Here is a 10,781-nt window from a genome sequence, read left to right on the forward strand (position 1 = left end):
TGGCCGAGTTTCCTACGAGTTTACTACGCATCCCTCATTCTCTTTGCCCTACCACGCTCCTCCACAACTCTCCACTCTCCATAAAACTACTATAAGAAACACTCAGGTTTAAATGTTTCATCAGGTCTTCATCACCTATGGAGGCTCCTGGGTCACATAAAACTCACATTAAATAAATTTGTACTTTTTTCTCTTGTTAATCAGTCTTTTGTTATCGGGTCTTCAGCTATGAACTTAGAAGGATAGAAGGAAAAGATATTTCCCCTTCCCTGTATCCTCATTACATACTTCTTGATTGGTCTATTGGTACCCACTTAATTTTTGGTTTGTTACTTAGTGCATAAAATATATATTGACTTCTATATGTTTATTCATGTAATAGTCAACTTTTCCTTTAGAGAGAAGGAAGAAAACATTCCCAATAAAACTAGCCTGATCCCTTTCATGTTTTAAATAACATGAAAAGAAAGAAAACATAATGAAAACTATTTTTTAATAAACAATTAATAAGCACCAGACATTGCTCAGGGTACTCATAAAACTGTCTTATTTTTATTACACGTTAGAGTATTGGAGGCCTAATTTTGAGCCTTGGCTACCCCTTATTAGTTGTGTGAACTTTAGAAAGTCACTTAACATCTTTGAATCTTTAAGTTCCTAAATATAAAATAAAAGCAGCCCAGCGACTCTATCGAGGGAATATTAAAAAACCCAAATGAGCTTATATATGTAAAAGAGCATTTCAAATTGTAATGTAATAGGCAAATCATAGGAAGTTGATGATTTTATTATTGATATCTTATATGTATTAATTCTCCTCTTTAACTACACAAAATCGTGTCTTAAAATGTGAAACCTTTAACTTAAAAATACAGCACCTCCTCCCACTGCTTTAAATATATCACCATTTACTGGGAGTATGAATGACCCACACTGGGAATTGCTACTCAGTGAACTGTGCTATCTTTTGAGACTTAGGCCATCATTCCTCTGAGCTGACAACCAGGAAGGAACTTAAGACCAAATAGCTCAAAGAATATTTTCAAATCATTTCCCTTTAGAGAGGTCTAGATGAAATGACATTCGTACGAATGACAGATGATTACCAGAGTTAAAACACTTAGATTGTTGCTTTCCCCAAATGCACTTTTACTTCTTGCTTCCCAAATGCAATGGAAATGAGTTGAATTAGTCTTTACACAAACTGGGAAATATACCCCTGACTTTAATACTAAATTGTATTGAACAGTAAACTATAAATAGATTTCCTTTCAAGGTTTTCCAATTTTTACATTTATTAAATGAACCAGGGTAGTATTTTTTAGTGTCTGACTAATAACACAATTACAACAACAAAAAAAAGTTGTCTGGGAAATTAAATTAAACTTGAACTATACAAAATCAGAACAATTCTGAACTCTCAAACTCTCTGGGTCATGAAAGCATTTTCCCTAAAATAACTAAAATTTCAAAATATCTTCAAATTCATTACCAAAATCTCAAGAAATGCCAATGATTAAAATATGAATATAGAAATATTTACACTAACACCCACATCTCTGGTTAAGATATGAAAGCAAGATAGATGGTAAAAATCGTCAAAGCATGCAAAATGAAACATGATAAAACAGAGTCAAGATACCTAATCTTTACTAAATAAAGAGGGATAAAATTCATCTCACTTTGTGGCTATTTTCAGAGCACAGAGATCTTGCTATGAGGAAAGAAAAGCAAGTCTAACCCCATTTTTATTACATGGCTACAGAGCTATTCCATTATACAGTAAAGTGAAAGACTCCTGACTCCACCAATGACATCTCTGAACTCTGTTTTTCTCTTGTTAATCTGTCTTTTGATACAAGGGTCCATCCAACTATGAAGGTAAAAAGAAAATTGTTTGTCCTCCGCTACACCTTGAATAGGTGACACATGATTAAAAATATTCAGTAAAAAAGAATTTTTTTGAGTTGATGCTGAGATTCTGTCAGGAGAATTTGTTTATACCACAAGGGGAAAAATGGGAAAATAAAACTCAGACTTTTTGGCATTTAAAGCAAATGGGTTCTGCCTTGGGTTGAATGTCCCCCCAAAACTTATCCCCACTTTAACTGTTGAGGGTGGGAAATCCTATTACAGTAATTGAAAGGTGGGGGGGGGGCCTTGAAGAGGTGATGAGATTGTAGGACCATGCCATAATGATTGGATTTAAAATGGTGGCCATGGGCTGTTTTTAAGGGTGTTGAAAGAAGAGAGATGAGAGTCTGTCTTTCTCTCTCTCTGCTCCACCATTTTTACAATGTAATACCCTGCCATCACTGAAGTCACCACCAAAGAAAACTTTCACCAGATGTGTTCCCTGAACTTTGGACTCCCTAGCCTCCAGAACTGTAAGCAATAAATTTTGTTATAAGCAACAGAAGCAGACTAATACAGGTTCATTTGCTAGTATGCCTTTTAGGTTCATTATCAAAACTTGAATTGAACTTTTATGGTACATTAGCTCAGCTGTTTCTAACATTCTTTTGAAAATGGGAAGATTCATGTCAAAAATTGGCTGTGACCTATTTCTAATAAACAAATGGATAGGTGAATATCAGCTGCCTCTGCAATTCCCACTGACTTGAAAACTGCTTACTTTGAACCATTTTGGGATAATTCTAGGAAGTTATAATGATTTTCTAGGACCATACAAATGATGAAACTCTGAGAAAGTGATTACATTACCATAGTTTTACTCTGGAACTCAGCATAATGAAATTGAACCCTTTGTCAACAGTTAAAAATATTTCAGACTTGCTGAAGCAATCTAGTGCTAATGTCTTTGAGTTGACTTTATAATTGAGACAATATGAGCCCTACTGAATGCAGCTGTTATGATGGAAAGCTAATCTAAAAAAAGTATGAACATGATACACTGTACACATTCTCAACCAGTTTTAACTTGGTCTGTCAGTTTTAACAATAAACTTATCAGATTGCTGAATATTTTATTGTTGTATAACCATCAAGGATATTGTGCAGACAGGTAAGATATTTTTATTTTTCTCCCTCTGGTGAATACAGGACCCATCAATGTCAGGAGCAGTATAGTGCAGTTGTAAAGTAAAATTTTCTTTTGCACCCCAACAGTGGAAAACATCTCTGGCTGCCAACAGTATCTGCATTTAAATTCTTTAGAATCACAGTTGCTTATTTTTGCAAAGGACAAACATTAGGGCCTGAATGGCCTTTGAAAGTCATCTCATTTGGAGTTGAGTGAGGACTAAATTATGTATCTTTTCCATGCTAGGAAGAAAGAAAGTGGATTAAACAACAAAGATAACTGTTTGAAATGCACAGTACCTTTGCTAGGAACTGAGGGAACTGCATTCACAGTAAGCTAAATTCTAGACTAGTACACATGTTGGTAATCTTCTCTTTGTTTACTGAAAATGAAGCAGTCCTCAATTTCTGAAAGGAAACAAAGAAATGTGCCCTGTGTTTGCAAAAGCTATAAATCCTCCAGTTGAGACCACTTCAAGCTCACCGAAACTGCTGATATGGTTGAGTCATGCTCTCTCGAAAGCCATGGCACAGTTTCAAGAAGGAAAAAATGACTCTCCAAGCCAGCAGAGTTGTTGGGCAAATTAATGATGGTGTCTCAGGAAAATCAGCCTTCAGCCCCATTCCCAGAGTCAGGTCACCGATTTATCCTCAGGGTTAAATGGCAAATGTGTTCATGCTGGTAAAGGTTGGTTTCCATGGCAACAAGTCCAACTGTTACCCCTGGAGAGAAGGCTGGAAACCATTTGGGGCACTTTTCATTGGCTTAGGGACTTAGATATCAGCTGAACTTGGAAACCTGACCAGACTGTATTTTACCATGCTTGGCAGAGACAGGGCCCTGCACCGACTTCTCAGCACCAGTCACGAAGATTAACTCTTCTGCCCTGGAAACACCAACTTTTTAAAAAGTTGGTGACATTATATCCCTGGTTCCTTAGACAAAGCTCACTCGCTTTCGGTAAGGTTCTTAAAACATTGAATTGTGAGAAAATGACATTGCCAGTGAAAACCCGTACAACTGGTGTCAAAAACTTGAAAGAGAATCTCTCTAGACATATTTAAAAATTACGATGTTGTGGGGGAAATTACATCCTAGGTGTTGGGTGAACTTTCTAAGAGATCTGTTTTAGCCAACAGGTTCGTAAAAGTTATTAGATAGCACGAAGAACCTCCTTCACCAAAATACAAACAATATCAGAATTATTTTTTAACATAAGGAAAATTATCTAAAAATGACTCCCAGGACATCTAACATTTTAAATATGCCAGACAAAAACCTGTGTTCCTGAGTACATTACCTAAGCCAAAGGTTTCTAGCATCTGGAAAGCTCTTTAAAAATGCAAGTTCCAAAGCTTCACCCCAAATCCACAAAATCAGAATCTCCAAGGTGTAGTACCCTTGAATATATTTTTTTTAGTACTTTGTCATTCTGATGATTGAGAATCATTGGTCGTAGATGGGATTTTAAATCCTTAAAGAAAGACACAATAAAACAGGGGGGAAAAAAGTGAAGCTTTTAAGATTTAAATTGTGTTTACACCCTTAATTACACCTTAAATAACTAATTCTGAAATGTGTAGTTTAAATTTTCTAAATAAATCATTTTGTTGTCAAAACTGAAATTTTGCACTTGAATTGGAAATCTTTTTACCTATTTTGCTCTGCTTATGATAGAAAAAACGTGTAGGTTTTTAAAATTATCATACGATATGATTAATAACATAATTTAATAGCTTATACATGTCAGTGGCTGTATCACCACTCAAAAATTCTTAATAATTAGTGCTTTGAACTCCATTTAGCCTAAGAGTGCTAATTTGGCCCTGTGTCTTGTTGAGCTTCATTAATTAACTTGTCACCATGTATTTAATCAGTTCACAATTTATCTAGTGTGGTGGGAGAACAGATAAGCAGTGGCCTACAAACTTATTGATGCCACTATGTGTTGCTTTATTTGCTGTTTGCCTTCATTTTGTTAGTTTCTTTTAGGTTGCGCCATCATTAACATAGGAAACCCAGGCATGTTGATAAGCACGATGATCCAACATCTCCTTTAAGTGGAATATAAATGACCATTACATCCTGTGGCATAGAATGCTAATCGGCCTGACTGTGCACCCTGGTTTCCAGCCTGTCCCCAGCATTATATGAGAATATCTTTTATTTAAGCCATTGTTATTTTGACTCTGTTACAGTCGAACCAATACCTGACTAATACCCAGCCATTGGCCATTGGTGGGTGGTCACTCTGTCCATTTTTAGGATGCTCTAAATCCTTGTCTATCATTTGGACATTGAAGAGTAAATTATACATACACAAACATATACAAAATATCCACTCAATAAGGCAGTGGAGTCTACACTGATGTAACATTCATATTAGTGAAGTATGCCTACAGTAGAGATGAAGCTAGATGGCAAGCTCATAATACATAAATGAATCTTGGATTTAGGGGTTTAGACGCTGAAAAGGTTGCAGTTCTTCCCTGGGTTTATTGAATCTGCAATAACCCATTCTGAATAACAGCCCAGGGAAGAGGAAAGGGGAATAATTACATAATTAGAAATCAAGAATTTTTAATGTGTATTATGAATAAATTTATAAATATTATGCCCAAACCCTCAGTTAAAGAAGTCATCATCTTTTTGTTACAATGGCGCACATATTGAGCCAATTTTTCATTAGACTGTTTGGCCTGGATGGAAATTGTTAAATTATCAATGAGAGCTCTTGTGCAAATCAGCAACAGAGTATTTTCTGCAGTGAAGGGGAGAACTAGATCATATTCTGCCCTGAGGAATGTTTAGGTGGCAAATAACCTATATGAGAGAGAACTTGACTCCTAGTGAAAAATTTCCTTTCTAAAAATCATTTAAGAACACAATGAATGTTTGGTGTTGTTTTGGATAAATTTTCACATGAGGTTATCTTGGGAGACAGGAATAATCTTTTCTGAAGCCTGCTTTTTTTCTTTTATCTTGTAGTCCATCATTAAAGGTGAAACTTTCAAAATTTTGATTTACTGTATGATTTTCTTTTTTCCTTTGTTTTTTGTCACTAATTTCTTTCATGTAGTTTACAAGGCAATGCATGCTTTTGTAATAAGTGCTTTTAAAACACCTTTTCTATTTTTCACTAGGGCTATGCACAGAACAATATACCATTATTTGTCTAGCAAACATATTCTATCGGGGATTGTTTATGTGTTTATGTTTTTTATTCTGAGCTTCTTCTTTATACAATTAGACTTGCAAAACACCCAGTTTTATAAAATGTGAGAAGGAAAATACTGAGCACTGGAAAGATTCACCCCCGGTCTAATGCTCTGTAGATCACATCTTCCCTCCAAATTCACTGGCAAGATTCACTAGAGAAACTCCAGCATTTAGTCAATGAGCCAGTGAATGTAATGCCCCCTTAAAAGCACATTCAGATTATTTAGATAACATAGAATTTTGTCATATAAAAGCACTATTTTCTGCTTAAAGGATCATTCTCCACCAGGTATGAGAAAATGTCTCTCTTCTTTGCTGCAAAGTCACCTGTACCTAGTCTAGTGCTTGGCACTGAGTAAATGTTCAGAAAATATGAATATGTGCTAAGTCTTGCCTGTTTATGAGAAATGAGAAAAGAGAAAAATGGTGAAGGATTCTTTTCTTAAAGGAAGGTCAGCAGAGGCTGGGAAGGGAAGGGAAGGGGGAGGAAAGAGGTGGATTAATGGGTACAAAGTTACAGGTAGCTAGGAAGAATAAGTTCTAGGCTAACTATAACTGATAATATTATATTGCATATTTCTAAATAGCTGGAAAAGAGAATCTCTTGAACAGAATCACCACAAGGAAAAGATAAATGTTTAGTTGATAGATATACTCTCTACCCTAAGTGAATCATTATACAATACTCGTATATATACATGTATTGAAACAATACGCACTGTACAATTAATGTGATAAATAAGTAATTAATTAATAAAAGATCAGAAGTAGAATTTTCTTAAATAGTACATTTTAATATTTCATCGTTTCAGTAAAGTCTTCCTCATGCTTAACTCTAAACACTTCTGCTTTATTTTAATTCTGTGTCCTCCTATCAGTTCTACTATTTTACTTACATAACTCCCAGTCTTTTTTTCTTCTAATTTTAATGTCATCTTCAACATCCATGATAGTCAATTTTACGTGTCAGCTTGACTGGTTTAAGGGATACCTAGAAAACTGGTAAAGCATTAGTTCTGGATGTGCCTGTGAGGATGTTTTCAGAGGAGATTGGTGTATGTCAGTGCACTGAGTGGGGATGATTCACTTCCATTGTGTGTGGGCACCATCCAATCAGCTGGGATGCCAGATAGAGCAAAACAGGAGGGAAAAGTATTTCCCCTATCGCCTTTCTGGAGCTCAGACTCTCTCCTCCTTCTGCCCTTGGACATCAGAACTCCAGTTTCTCTAGCCTTGAAGTTCCTGGTTTTGCACCAGCAGCCGTCTGGGGTTCTCAGGCCTTCAGCCTTGGACTGAGAATTATACCATCAGCTTTCCTGTTTCTGAGGCCTTCAGACTTGGACTGAGCCACTCTACCAGCCTCCCCAGGTCTCCAGCTTGCAGACAGCCTATCATTGGACTTCTCAGCCTCCATAATTGTCTGAGCCGACTTCCTTAATAAGTCCCCTCTCATATATCTATATCAACATATCTATATAGAGAGAAATATATCATATTGGTTCTGTCTCTCTGGAGAACCCTTACTCAAACATCTTTATGACATTAGAAATGTTTATGCTTGTCATACTGAGAAAAGCTTCTCAACGCATGAGTTGAACTGTTCATCACTCTTCACCCTTTCCATCACACTCTCTCTTCAAAGAACAGCGCAGCAACATTTTTTAGTTCCAGAAAAAGCTGTCTTCCTTTAGATACATTTTTTCATTCTCATATTCTGATTGCAGAAGCACATTTTAAGAATTTAAAATATAACTAGAGTTATCATAAATAGGTAAGAAAAACTTGCACTGCAAAAACATTGATCACAAATTATTTTATTTGCCCCAGTTATTTCAATATGCAACATTTACAATTTCCCCCAGAAGGCTGTGATTAGCCAGATATTTTAAATATAAAATATAAGATGCCTTAAAGCAAATATCTTTAAATGGTGTTCCATTGTCTACTAAAAAATATAAATCCCTTAGGTTGGCAACTAAAGTTTTTCATCATAGGGCCCTGATCTTCTTTTCTAGCCAATCCAAGTTCATTATGTTACAGCAGAAATGGACTATTTTTTATTCTTCAAACATACCTCTCACTTCCCTTTCTCTGCTCTCTGCCTTGTGCAACCCCTTCTATCCCACTTCTACCTGCCATTATTTTTACTTCTTTTTAGACCCATTCTAATTGTCAGCTCTTCCACATGGGCTTTCTCAGTCCTACCAACTGGTAAACACTCTCCCCTTCCACTGAATTAGCATAGTGCATAATTGTTTCTCTCATAGCTCTGACAATTTGCCCTTATTGGTATTTCTTGCTTCACTTCCCTCCTATATAAGGATAAATATCAAGAGGAAAAAGACTGATTATTTTTACTCATTGTTATAGCCCAAGCCAGGCCAGCACAGTGTCTTGAACATCATGGGTCCTCATAAGTATTTAGTGAGTGTATTGGTGTCCTAGGGCTGCTGTAATAAATTACTACAAACTCAGTGACTTAAAACAATACAAATTTATTCTCTTGCAGTTCAGAAGTTTGAAATCAGTTTCACTAAGCTGCACTCTCTGTGAAGGCTCTAGGAGAGAATCCATTTCCTTGTCTTTTTCAATGTCTAGACCTGCATTCCTTGCATTCCATGGCTCATGCCCCTTTCTCCATCTTCAGTGCTAGCAAGTAGCCTCTTTGAATCTCTCTCTGCTTCTGTCGCATCACCTTCTCCTCTGTATCAAATCTCCCTCTGCCTCTGTCTGTCTTATAGAGACATATGATTACATTTAGGGCCCACGTGGATAACCCAGGATAATCTCCCAGTCTCAAAAGCTTTGATTTAATCCCACCTTTTTCCATATAAGGTAATATTCACCATTTTTGCCATTGTTCATAGGTTCCGGGGCTTATGACATCAATATCTTTGAGGACTATTATTTAGTCTACCACAGCAAATTTAATGTAGCAACTTTCCCTGGTGCTATTCATTATTTTTGTCACTAGATGGGATGGCGCTAGTGACTCTCCAACCATACAAGGCGATGTGACTTTTTTAAAAAACAAACAAATGTAAAAAGAGTTTATTATGTGATCTTTTTGATAAAAAGAGTAATAAGGCACTAAGTAGTTCACGAAGTGCTTTCATATTTAATCATCAGGACAGCTCAGTGAGGTTGGTATCGGTATTGCTTATGTTTTAAACTGCAGAGAGGTCCTGCCCACAGCTGCAGAGCTGCTCTGCCAGCAAGCAGGGTCAGCCCCACTTCTTCCCCTGGACCCCCTAGAGCCAACCAGCCCTCGATTCCTTTCTGGGCATCTTTCTTACTTCTGAAGTACCCCTTTCTGTTAAAATTTTGTAGGCCATGCTCATGTAAAGGCTTTAAAATGTTGCCATTCAGTACAACATTCGAAATATTCACACATGCTGAGCCTCCATCTAACAAAAACTTTCCCCACTGACATCTGATGTCCTCAGAGGTACAGCCTCAGCTTCTACCTGTCCGACCCTTCTGAGTCTCCTGCCCCTGCTATCTTCTATCTGCCTTCTATCTCTTCTAGTCTTGCTAGAGAGCTCGTTTTCCGAAGCCTCACTTTAAAAGCTGTTTGTTAGAATGAAATGATTACCTTCCGTAAGAACTGTCTACTCCTGATCTGGTAGGAATAGGTCTGCCTCTGTCTCTCCTCACTTCCCTTAGCACAGTCTAAGTTTTTCTGATAGAGTCAGACTCCTCAGACACAACATACTATCCCACGGTGCACTCCACGTTCTGGTCCCACCTGGGTCTCCAGACTCTCCCCACACAGAACTGTGCACAGGGAGTGCCCTCTAATTGGAATACTGCCCTAACCCCTCCTTTGTCTTCCTGACAACACCTGCTCTTCCTTCAGAGCTTAGCCCCATCCACCTCCTCTGTGAAGCCTTGCCTACATGACTTCCCCCAAGTAGAGCTGGCCCTGACCTCCTTTGTCCCACAGGGTACCTAAAGGCTTTTTCCTAAATAGTGTGTACCACACTGAATGGCATTCATTGTTTGTCTCCCCACACTATATTGGAAATTTCCAAAGGGCAAAAGCTTTATGTAATGTGCTTTGTTACTTGTCATCTCTGAGTCTCAGTTTCCTCATTTAAAATAGTGATAATAATAATTCCTATCCCACAAAGTTGTTATGAGGATTAAACTAATTAATATATGCGAAATGGTTAGACCAGTGCCTGGCATATAGAAGTGATCAGTAAGTTCTAGCTATTATTATTCATGACATTTGTCATGCTCTGACATCATTTTTATATATTTGTTTATCGTCTGTCAACCTGCTTAGAATGTAAGCCCCATCATGTCAGGGACTTTTGTCTGTTTGCTCACTGGTGTAGCCCCAGAGCCTGGGTTCTCTATTATATGCCTGGCACATAGTAGGCACTCAATAAAAGTTTGGTGAGCAACTATGTGACTTGAAACCCTAACACCCAACATTATGCCTGTTATGTAGTAGGCACACAAGACATGCTTTATTGAATTTAAGTAGATTTTTTTTTTCTTTCATGTTTTT

The sequence above is a fragment of the Cynocephalus volans genome, chromosome 12 (assembly GCF_027409185.1).
Source record: "Cynocephalus volans isolate mCynVol1 chromosome 12, mCynVol1.pri, whole genome shotgun sequence".
Taxonomy (NCBI): Eukaryota; Metazoa; Chordata; class Mammalia; order Dermoptera; family Cynocephalidae; genus Cynocephalus; species Cynocephalus volans.